Genomic DNA, 12,114 nt, shown 5'->3' with positions numbered 1-12,114 from the left:
AAGTTAATTGAACAGCAATGTATAACAAGGCTTTATACTAGGAAAATGTTCTAAAAAAAAAGAGAAAAACCAAAAAAAAAACAAAAAACTGGGTTGTAGGGAGGCTACAACCCAGTGAGTAGGGCATAAGCAAACAGATGGTTATGTAGCTGTGATAAGTGGTAGAGATACTGAGAAAAATGTGGGAACTTGTGTTCAGCGGAACCTAACCCAAGTTGGGATCAGATTTGCCCAGTTAGAGACTGAGTCTCCAAGTAGTACTGAGCTGAGTATGGAGTGGGAAAGAGGGAAATACACACATACATACACACCCCACTCAATTTATACATACCAAAGAAATATTACTTTAAAGACATTATTTTGGGTGACTGTGTAGTTTTCATTTTGCTGTTGCTTAAAAATAATTTTTTAAATGATCATAATTAATTTAGATTATCAGTAGTAGCACATACAGTTGATCCTTCATATTCACCAGTTCTTTACTTTCAAATTTGCCCACTCACTAAAATTTATTTGTAACCCTGAAATCAGGGTGCTTTATTGGCCATTTACATGTGCATGTGCATGAGCTGAGCAGCAAAAAAAATTTGTCTTATGTTCCCAGCTGATATCCAACAAGGCAGTGCTTAGCCTTCTTATTTCAGCTCTCATTAACAACTCTTTGTAGTCTATTTAGTGCATTTTTTGCATTTTCGTGCCTTGTTTTTTGGTGATTTTACTGTTTAAAGAGATGTTTCAATGTGGTGCTGAAGTGCTGTCTGACGTTGCTAAGCACAAGAAGTCTGTGATGTGCCTTATGGAGGGAATACATGTGTTAGATAAGCTTCATTCAGGTAGGAGTTACACTGCTGTTTGACCATGAGTTCAGTTATAATAAAGTGTCTTCATTACAGAAATAAACGGGAAACAAGGTTATGTGTTCGTGAGTTGACTTAACCCAGCATTTCCTTTAGGGGCAATGATTCAATATTTGCTAATTCAGCATTCACGCAACTTTATAGAATATAAATATGTTAAATAATGAGACAGGATAAATTTGACTTTGGGAACCAGCCAAAGTCATTTATGGCCAGGATTGATGAGTTAGATGGTCAAGCTGAACAATATAGAGGTGTGATTAGAGGTATGATTAGTTCTGTTAGATTCAAATGAGAAATTGGGGATAGGCAAATATAATTTAAAAACTGCATGACTCAGCTCAATGGCATTAATATTAATCACTATATTGATATGGAGACTTTTATTCTATAAACATATATGGGGTGCCAGTGTTCCAGCTACAATCTGAGCACTGTGTTTTTCTATCTTTGCAATGGGAATAAAAAAGCAAGACTAATTTTAATTGGAATGACCATCTAGATTCCTACAAGGTACTAAGATCCGTTCTTTGTATTCTTTACATTTGCAGTATGCGGTTTTCTAAAATTGTAGTTAAAATAAAAATTGAAACCATTTTACCCCCCATTTACAAAATTTATCCTTTTGATTTAAGAGAAAAGCAAATTGTTTTTTCGCAAGCTAATAAAAGCTCTGAGTTGTGTCTAAATCAGTAGTTTCCAAACTTGAGTGTCCATTAGTGTCACACTAAGGGGTGGGGGTGGGGTTTAGGTCTCATCAAGAATGGAGATGCTGAGACAGCGTGCCCCTCTTTTGATAAACATCTCACTTCACTACCCTAAGTTTTCTAATATATTCCCCTTAGTGAACATGCCCAGGTTGAGAATTTTAGTTTACAAGTTTTATTTTACCATCAGCCAGGCTGATGTTTTATAAGCTTAAGTGTTTACAGTGAAAACTGTTTTTTATTTTGATTTGCTAGATATAACAAAATTCTGTTGTGTTCACTGCTGCTTTAGCCTGCCCTCTCCCTCCAGTTAAAGGATAATTTGTATAAAGCAGGGATTGGCAAACATTTTCTCTTAGGGGCCAAACAGTAAATTTTTAGGCTTTGTGGGCCACACAGTCTCTGCTACAACTACTCAACTCTGCCACTGTATGGGGAAAGCAGCAATAGACAATAGGTACTATTTTATGTTTATATTGTATGGGAAGGGATCATGACTTAGACTGTTTTGATCTCAGTAACTGTTGCCTTTACTTGCTGATTTAGCCTAATAATAAAAGGCTATATTTTAAAATATTAAAAACTCAAACATTAAAACCCATCCACTTAAATTATTCTTGAAATCCTACTTTTTCTTTTACCTATAAATGTCCTCCTTTAAGCAATGACAGTACTTTGGGCTCATTGTATTTGGAGTTAGGCAGTCGATGGCCTAATTTTATAGCAGTTGGTGGATACTATACAACAGGTTGGCTTATTTTATACATGTCCTAATACTTAATATTTGGTAGGTAGCAATAAAGTCTTTGAATCATATTTTAGTCTCCACAGTAGCAGAGGTTTAATTATTTATGCCTTCACAGGTGCATCGTATTATAAAGATATTTCATACTTAAGGTTAGGTACTGATTTAAATTTAAAATAAATCATTTTAGGGACTTCCCTGGTGGTCCAGTGGTTAAGACTTCCAGAGGACATGGTTCGATCCCTGGTTGGGGAAGTTCCACATGCCGTGCAGCACGGCCAAAAAAATAAATAAATAAATCATATTATTGAGTTGTAAACAGTTGGAGAGCTAAACAAACTTGCGAGATAATCAGTTTATTGCAATCTTGCCTAAGAGCCTAACAGTTTGGCGAAACAGCAGCTTATCCTCTCCTTTCCTGCTTTACCTCTGGGCTACAATCATTTTTTTTTCCCTCTACTACTTGTCTTACCCTGAGGAGCTGTTGGTTTCACTTTGGCCACAGAGTGCTCTCCTCTCTGGCCAGCCAAGTTAAGTTTTCCAGGTGATTCTGATGCCTTCCCTAGCTACTTGTGAGAGGAGAAACTTTAGAAAAGAATAAAGTGAAAATCGCATAAATTCCTCATTTCCCAGTGTTGCTTTTACTTTCAGCACTGTGAAAGCATATACTGAGTAAGCATGTGTAAATAGAACCATCCCCACTACTTTACCCTAAAAGTAAAGTATTACTTTGAAAAAGTCCTCACAAAAAGTCCTTTTTTTGCAGATGAAAAATGGGATGTTTTGTTTTTCAACTTCACTGAGATATAATTGACAATATTGTAAGATATTTGAAGTGTACATTGTGAAAATTTGATATATGTATACACTGCGAAAGGACTTCTCCCCTCTAATTGAAACATCCATCACCTCACATATTTATCCTTTTTTTTTTTTAGCCGCACCCCACAACTTGTGGGATCCTACTTCCCCAACCAGGGATTGAACCTGGGCCCTCAAGCAGTGAGAGCTAGGAGTCCTAACCACTGGACTGCCAGGGGATTCCCTCTATCTTTTTAAAAATATATAATGCTTCACGAATTTGCATGTTGTCCTTGGGTAGGGGCCATACTAATCTTCTCTGTATTATGCCAATTATATGTACAGCTGAAGTCAGCACTGGAATACTATTTTATGAGAAAAAATGAACTTTTTAAAAATTTTATTTTATTATTATTATTATTTTTTTTTTTGCAGTACGTGGGCCTCTCACTGCTGTGGCATCTCCCATTGCGGAGCACAGGCTCCAGACACGCAGGCTCAGCGGCCATGGCTCACGGGCCCAGCTGCTCCATGGCATGTGGGATCCTCCCGGACCGGGGCACGAACCCATGTCCCCTGCATCGGCTGGTGGACTCTCAACCACTGCGCCGCCAGGGAAGCCCAAATTTTATTTTATTTTTGGCCATGCAGCATGGCTTGTGGGATCTTAATTACCTAAGCGTGGAGTCCGAACTACTGGACCACCAGGGAATTCCCAGAAATGAACTTTTCTTTAATATTCATCTGTTAAGATTTTGTTTTCCCTAAATATGCATGTCAGAGATGTGTATGTATGATATACTTAAGTTTATAGGTTAAGGTTTCTGAAAAGTTGGATCATAGCACTGGGAATTGGAAGGAACCTCTAGATCTACACTGTCTAATACAGTAGTCACTAGCCACATAAAGGTAAGTGCCTGAAATGTGGCTGTCTGAACTGAGATGTTGGGTAAGTGTAAAATTCACACTGGATTCTGAAGACTTAGTACAAAAAAAAGAATTGTAAAATATATCTTATTGATAATTTTTTATTGACTACATGTTGCAGTATATGATATCTTAGATTTATTGAGTTAAATATATACATTATTAAAATTTCACATTTCTTTTATTAAAATGTGAATTATAAAAATGTTTCAGTAACATATGTGGCTTGCATTTGCAGCTCACTTTATTTGTAGCTCGCTGCTGGACAGCACTGCTCTAAGTTATGTGATCTTTCAACATAATCAAATACCAATTTACAACACCTATTTAAAGTGACCTAGAAACTCTATAGTTTCTTTTGGCTTTCTGATTCAGTATTGGAAAATATTGTACAGAACACTTTAATTCCTTTTTATTTTTAATTAAAAAAAATTTGGGGAGGGCCACACTGCACGGCATGCAGGATCCCAGTTCCCCCACATACCCCCTGCAGTAGAAGTGCGGAGTCCCAACCACTGGACCACCAGGGAAGTCCCAGAACACTTTAATTCTAAAATGTTAGGAAAGTATGAGATTAGCTCACTGTATATTCATTAGTCCTGTGGTAAGCTTTTCAGTAACTTCTTATAAATGTAAGAGGGTTAGAAAGAAGGGCAAGTTATTATTGGGCTATTTTATTAGGAAACTTTAATATCACCACAGAATAAAATCAGTTCTACACTCCCCAAAAAGGAAATGCTTTTTTAAAAAGCAGAAAATATTTCTTATGCCTGGGTATCTCCAGGTAACTTTAGTATTTTTTATAAAATGATTAAAGCAGTTTTATTTTACTTACTTATTTTAAAGGCATGTACTTTAAAAATTTGTTTTAATATTACTTTAAATCTTTTTTTTGGTAAATACTGTTAAATTGGTCAAATTGAATGTGTAAATTTTATTATAGTGCTTTGTGCCAGGAAAAGTATTGTAAAATCAAGCAATGAAGGACTTCCCTGGTGGCGCAGTGGTTAAGAATCCACCTACCAATGCCGGGGACACAGGTTTAAGCCCTGGTCTGGGAAGATCCTACATGCCGCGGAGCAACTAAGCCCGTGCGCCACAACTACTGAGCCCACACCCCACAACTACTGAATCCCGCGTGCCACAACTACTGAGCCCGTGTGCCAAGAGCCCATGCTCCACAACAAGAGAAGCCACCGGAATGAGAAATGAGAAGCCCATGCACTGCAATGAAGAGTAGTCCCCGCAATGCAGGGGACATGGGTTCGATCCCTTGTCCAGGGAGATCCCACATGCCGTGGAGCAACTAAGCCTGTGTGCCACAACTACTGAAGCCTGCGCGCCTAGAGCTCGTGCTCCGCAACAAGATGAAGCCACCTCAGTGAAAAGCCTGTGCGCTGCAACAAAGAGTAGCCCCCGCTCACCACAGCTAGAGAAAGCCCGTGTGCAGCAACGAAGACCCAACGCAGCCATAAATAAATAAATTTGAAGTACACATATAGTACACCAAAATTTTTAAATAATTAAATAAATAAAAATAAAATACACAGAGTTAGAAGTAGTAGACTGGCACAAGAAAAAAAAATCAATGACAGAATCAAAACTTGAAAACTTGGGAATTACTAATATAACCATAGTGATTAAAGTACTGGGAAATTTAGGCGGTATAGACAGTATTCCAAGGTGAATTATGATTGATAAAGCTCTTCCTATCAACTTTTTCGGTTAGTTTGACATCTTTTACTGATGCTCTTGGAAGCTTACAAATATTAATGAACTTTTTTACCTTAATAAGGGAATTAATTTCACTAGCTTACTAAGACAACTAAAAAAGTAATTTCACTAGCTTCAGAGTAAATTGGCACTTAAGAAATGAAGCAAGCTTTTGAATAAAGTTTATTTCAAAGACCTAACAAGTTAGCACTTTTTGAAGAACATGAACGAGCAGTCATTAAGTAAAAAAGTGACATTCAAAACTTTCAGCAATCTGACCGTAACTTTTATCTGTCAGCTTCCTACAGTGACCTTTCCTAAATCATACGATTTAATCTGACCACTCTTTGCTGTATCAAATGATTTTATGCTTTTTGCTTCTGGGCTTTGAGTTCTTGGTCCAAATCACAAACCCTCCCCCTTCCTCTCTTTCTAAATTGTATCAATCTTTCAAGATCCTCACTTTTTTTTTTTTTCTGAAACCTTTCCCATCCCCACCACTCTGCCCAAAATGAGCATATAATTAACATTTGTATAGTATTTTACTTTTCGTAAAGCCCTTTCCATATTGTCTCATTCTATATGTCAGTCTAATGAGGTGGATGATGTTATTCATTTTGGAGAATAAGGGAATAATACCTGATTTTTCCAGAACTTTGTTTAAATGCTGAGTAGCAAAACTAAGAATACTGGAACCAAATCCTTTCATTCCAAGTTTGATGCTCTTTCCTCTCTGCCTCAATGGTCCCTTTACTCCTATAATAGTTACACAACACCTATTTGGCCTTTAATTGTTTACTGTCTTTGTATCAAACTAATTTGATTTTCAGCTATAGATTTGAAGGGATATGTACAGATTTGTACATGGGGAATGGGAATAAATGGAAAAGATGATGAGAGCTGAATACATCTCTTGATAATAGAATCAAAGAGGTCATTAAGAACTCCTTACCGGCCCATTTGCTTTTCTGAAAGCATTATATTTTTTAAAGTATGATACCCAGACTTTCTTCTTTTCCTCTAGCCAAAATAACTACCTACGCTAGTGCCAAATTTTTAGTATAATTTTTAAAAGGGAGCTAAAAAGAGAGGGCTTCCCTGACCACCCTGGCTAAAGTAGCCACTTTCCATCTCTGTCTTAGCAATTTAAAATTTTTCTTTAAGGTACTTCAAATTATCTGAAATTTTATTACTTATTTTTTAACTTGTTTATTGGTTGTCTTCTCCCACCAGAATATGAGTTGAATGAGAGCAAGGATGTCTGTCTAGTTTATAGCACATAGTATGCACTCAGTAAACAGTTGCTGAATGACTGAGATACTTTATTAATGGAGAATGTTCCCTATGGTCATAGCCATCTTTTAAAACAAGTTTTGTAGTACCCATCAGATACTATAAAATGGGCATTCACATGCTATTATTGACTGCCTAATTCCAAATTCAAGTCCAAATTACTGTAATTACCCAAAGAAGGACATTTATAGTTAAGAAGAAAGGGTTTCCAGAACAGTTTAATTTTAAGTAGATGGCATTTAATGACTTAATGACACTTGCCTTAAGTTTGCTTTTTCTGTTTTGTAACGTGGATGGAGTAAGAAACGAATCTTTTCAAAAAATTTTAATTTTTTTCCCTAAAGTTGCATTTGTAACCATGACAAAATTTTTAGGTTTTATAACTTATGCTCAAAATTTGAAGCCTTTCCACAGGAATGAGAATATAGAATCTAAGTTCCAAACTAGCAGTCAAGCAATTTGCTATAAGAAATCTATGATAATGATTCCTCAGTGCTGGAATGAGTTTTAGGAAAGTATAAAATATAGAGGTAAAATATATTCTATTATTAGATGGCCATAGTTTGATTATTTGTAATTATTTAAGTATTATCTAAAACGCAGGCCAAATATTAGGACACCAGCCTGGTAGTACTCCTTATGTTAATATTGGAACAATGTCTATTTAAGTATTGTTTAAAATATCTTAACTCGGGCTTCCCTGGTGGTGCAATGGTTAAGAATCTGCCTGCCAGTGCAGGGGACACAGGTTCAAGCCCTGGTCCGGGAAGATCCCACATGCCACAGAGCAACTAAGCCCGTGTGCCACAGCTACTGAGCCTGAGCTCTAGAGCCCATGAGCCATAACTACTAAACTCACGTGCCACAACTACTGAAGTACGTACGCCTAGAGCCTGTGCTCCACAACAAGAGAAGCCACTGCAATGAGAAGCCCGCACACCGCAACGAAGAGTAGCCCCCGCTCGCCGCAACTAGAGAAAGCCTGCACGCAGCAACAAAGACCTGACACAACCAAAAATAAATAAGTAAATTTAAAAAAAATTAAACAAAAAATATCTTAACTCACTATTAAATTGCTAGCCATTAAAAAGCTCTTTGAAATCTTATCACTACTTTCAATATCAGATGTGTGCATATAAATAGATTACATATGAGAAAGCATACGGAAGTGTTTGATAAACTGTAAACTAATATATAACTGTTATTATTACAGAGAATACATAGCACAGTTTTTTTTGTTTTGTTTTTGTTTTTGTTTTTTTTTGCGGTACGCGGGCCTCTCACTGTTGTGGCCTCTCCCATTGCGGAGCACAGGCTCTGGACGCGCAGGCTCAGCGGCCACGGCTCACGGGCCCAGCCGCTCCGCGGCACGTGGGATCTTCCCGGACCGGGGCATGAACCTGTGTCCCCTGCATCGGCAGGCGGACTCTCAACCACTGCGCCACCAGGGAAGCCCCACAGTTATTTTTTTAATACTAAGAGACTAAAATTCAGTGATAAAGGTCTGAAAAGGGAACATGGCAAGGGGCATGATCTTAGAGGATGCCTGAGTCCTTTGGGGGTGATTCTGGTAGTTACTCTAATGCTTTATACCAAGTAAAATTTTCTCAGTAAAGAGAGATGATTGGTCAATAGACCTTCAAGTGGTAGCAGAATAGTTTGTATAGCTTAAAATAATGAAAACAAGTTATATGTATACGTCATTATATAAATTTTAGTGCTTTCATGCATATTATTTGATTCTCACAATAACATTTGTGAGATAGGAATTCAAAGAAATTAAATGATTTGCCTAAATTACCTACTAAATGGCAGAGCTGAGATTAGGAACCAAACATTGAAATTCTTAGGTCTTTATTTATTATTTAACTTATACTTTAGACATTTGTAGCCCCTTTATGCTAGTCTACTAGTAGGAATTGAAGATTCAGTGATAAATAATAGTTTTCCCTAGGCATCTTTCAAGTAATATAGTATGATTGAGGTATATGAGGCAGCAACAGAAATCAAGGCTGGAGGGATTTTCTGACTCTCAAATCAAAGATATATATTTTAAAAATGTAAACACAACTTTTTATCCATTTATTTTTAAATTGACAAATAGGCTTTATTTTTTCGATCAGTTTTATGATCACAGCACAATTGAGTGGAAGGTACAAAGATTTCCCATAAACCTGCTTCTACACATGCATAGCCCCCCCCCCAATTATCAACATCTCCCACTAGATGGAATGATGAACTTATATTGATACATTATTATCACCCAGAGTCCGTAATTTACATTAGGTTTCACTCTTGGTGTTGTATATTCTATGGGTTTGGACAAATATATAATGACATTTGCCTACCATTCAATATTATACTGAGTAGTTTCACTACCTTAAAATCCTCTGTACTCCACCTATTGATCCTTCCCTTTCCACTAACCCCTGGCAACCACTGATCTTTTTATTGTCTCCATAGTTTTGCCTTTTCCAAAATGTTACATAGTATGTAGCCTTTTCAGACTGGCTTCTTTCACTTAGTAATATGCATTTAAGTTTCCTCCATGGTTTTATATGGCTTGATAGCTCATTTCTTTTTATTTTCTTGTTTTTAAGTTTATTATTTTTTTCTGCCTGCCAATGCAGGGGACACGGGTTCGAGCCCTGGTCTGGGAAGATCCCACATGCCGCGGAGCAACTGGGCCCGTGAGCCACAATTACTGAGCCTGCGCGTGTGATGAAGAGTGGCCCCCACTTGCCACAACTAGAGAAAGCCCTTGCACAGAAACGAAGACCCAACACAGCCATTAATTAATTAATTTTTTTAAAAATTATTATTTTTAAAATTCATTTCTGTTTAGTGCTGAATAGTGTTCCATTGCCTGAATGGGATTTTACCACAGTTTATCTATTCACCTACTGAAGGACATCTTGGTTGCTTCCAAGTTTTGGCAATTATGAATAAAGCTGCTATAAACATTCATGTGCAGGTTTTTGTGTGGATATTGGTTTTCAAGTCCTTTGTGTAAATACCAAGAAGCACGATTACCAGACCACATGATGGATGTATTTTTTGTAAGAAATCACCAAACTGTCTTCCAAAGTGGAAGACATTCCTGTCATCAATGAAAGAGAGTTCCTGTTGCTCTACGCCAGCATTTGGTATTGCCAGTGTTCTGGATTTTGGCCATTCTAGTAGGTGTGTTATGGTATCTTATTGTTTTAATATGCATTTCCCTGATGACATACATTATGGAGCATCTTTTCATATGCTTATTTTCCATCTGTATATCTTCTTTGGTGAGGTGTCTGTTAAGGTCTAAAAAATGTTAACCCATTTTTTAACTGAGGTGTTTGTTTTCTTATTGTTGAGTTGTAGGAGTTCTTTATGTATTTTGGATAACAGTCCTTTACCAGATATGTCTTTTGAAATATTTTCTTCCAGTCTGTGGCTTGCCTTTTCATTATTTTGACAGTGTCTTTGTTAACAGAAAATTGTAATTTTAATGAAATCCAGCTTATGAATTCTTCCTTTCATGAATTGTTCCTTTGGTATCATATTTAAAAAACATTGACAAACCCAAGGTCATCTAGATTTTTTCCTATGTTCTAGGAGTTTTATCATTTGCATTTTACGTTTACATCTGTGATCCATTTTGAGTTAATTTTTGTGAAGGGTATGAAGTCTGTATCTAGAGTCATTTCTTTGCAAGAGGATGTCCAGTTGTTCAAATGTTCAAACACTATGTTTTCTCTATTGCCTTCATTCCTTTGTCAAAGATCAATTAACTATACTTATATGAGTCTATTTCTGGGTTCCCTATTCTGTTTTATTGACCTTTTTGCCTTTCCTGATCTATTGTTCTTTCACCAATACCACACTGTCTTGGTACGGTATTTGAAATACACTGCATTTGAATACAGTGGATGCTACCTATATGATGTCTTAATGATTCTAAATTTAACAGAGTCAAGATGAGTAAGTAGAAAATAACTGGATTGTCTGTGAATAAAGCCAAAGTAGAAGGTGAAGATGGTATCAGTTGAATGACTAGTTATACACTTTCAGGGTTTTGTTTTGTTTTGTTTTGTTTGCGGTACGCGGGCCTCTCCCGTCGCGGAGCACAGGCTCCGGACACACAGGCTCAGTGGCCATGGCTCATGGGCCTAGCCGCTCCGCAGCATGTGGGATCCTCCCAGACCGGGGCACGAACCCGTGTCCCCTGCATCGGCAGGCAGATTCTCAACCACTGCGCCACCAAGGAAGCCCCAGGGGTTTTTTTTGTAGTTAAAATGCTATTATCTTTAGCTCTCATTCTCTAAACATGTTTAAACTGTGGTGATAAAATCAGAAAGGACACATACTTCTGTAAAAATAATTTCTCTGTACTTATTAAAGCATAATATCCCAAATAAGGACGTTTTATTAAAGTTATTAAAAATAGAATGTAATGTCATTAGAATATTTACTTAATTCTGGCCCTCGACTCCCTAAAAGAGAGTGATACACTTCCCTCAAATATATTATTAAGCACAAAAGTTTTGTTGCTATTAACTTTTATAAAGAAAATAATAAACATACTTAAGTTTTATGATTTTATTGAAAAAATTAAAATCATTTCTTTAAAATACATTGTAACTTGTCCTTCAGTTAGAGATGAACCACCTCTATCTACCCCAGCATGAGAACTTGACCTTGTAAACTGTAAACATTAAAAAGAAGAATCTCACTCTTTGTAATTTTCTTTTAATAAAGGGAAGAGAATTGTGTTTTCATGGAATAATCTCATCAATGTTTGAGTAATAAAAATTAAAAAATACAAACACTAATTTCATATCCTTGTTAAAAATATAGCAGCCTTAAAGAAATTAAAGAAAAAAAAAAGGGTGTTCCTAACTCGTTAGTTTTTGTTCTCTTCAAATTTTCTGCCACACATACACATACCTATAAAATTCAATAAGCACTGATTTATGTGATTTTTAAAGTGTTTCAAATAGACTATTATTATGTAATTTTTTTGGTTTTGTTTTTATTTTTACTTTTAAAAGCACACTTATTAGATGAGTTTTGCTTACATCTCTGCTCA

Source organism: Lipotes vexillifer, unplaced genomic scaffold (genome assembly GCF_000442215.2).
Source record: "Lipotes vexillifer unplaced genomic scaffold, Lipotes_vexillifer_v1.1 scaffold419, whole genome shotgun sequence".
Lineage (NCBI taxonomy): Eukaryota > Metazoa > Chordata > Mammalia > Artiodactyla > Lipotidae > Lipotes > Lipotes vexillifer.
The sequence above is the reverse complement of the archived record's forward strand: the minus strand, read 5'-3'. Positions refer to the sequence as shown.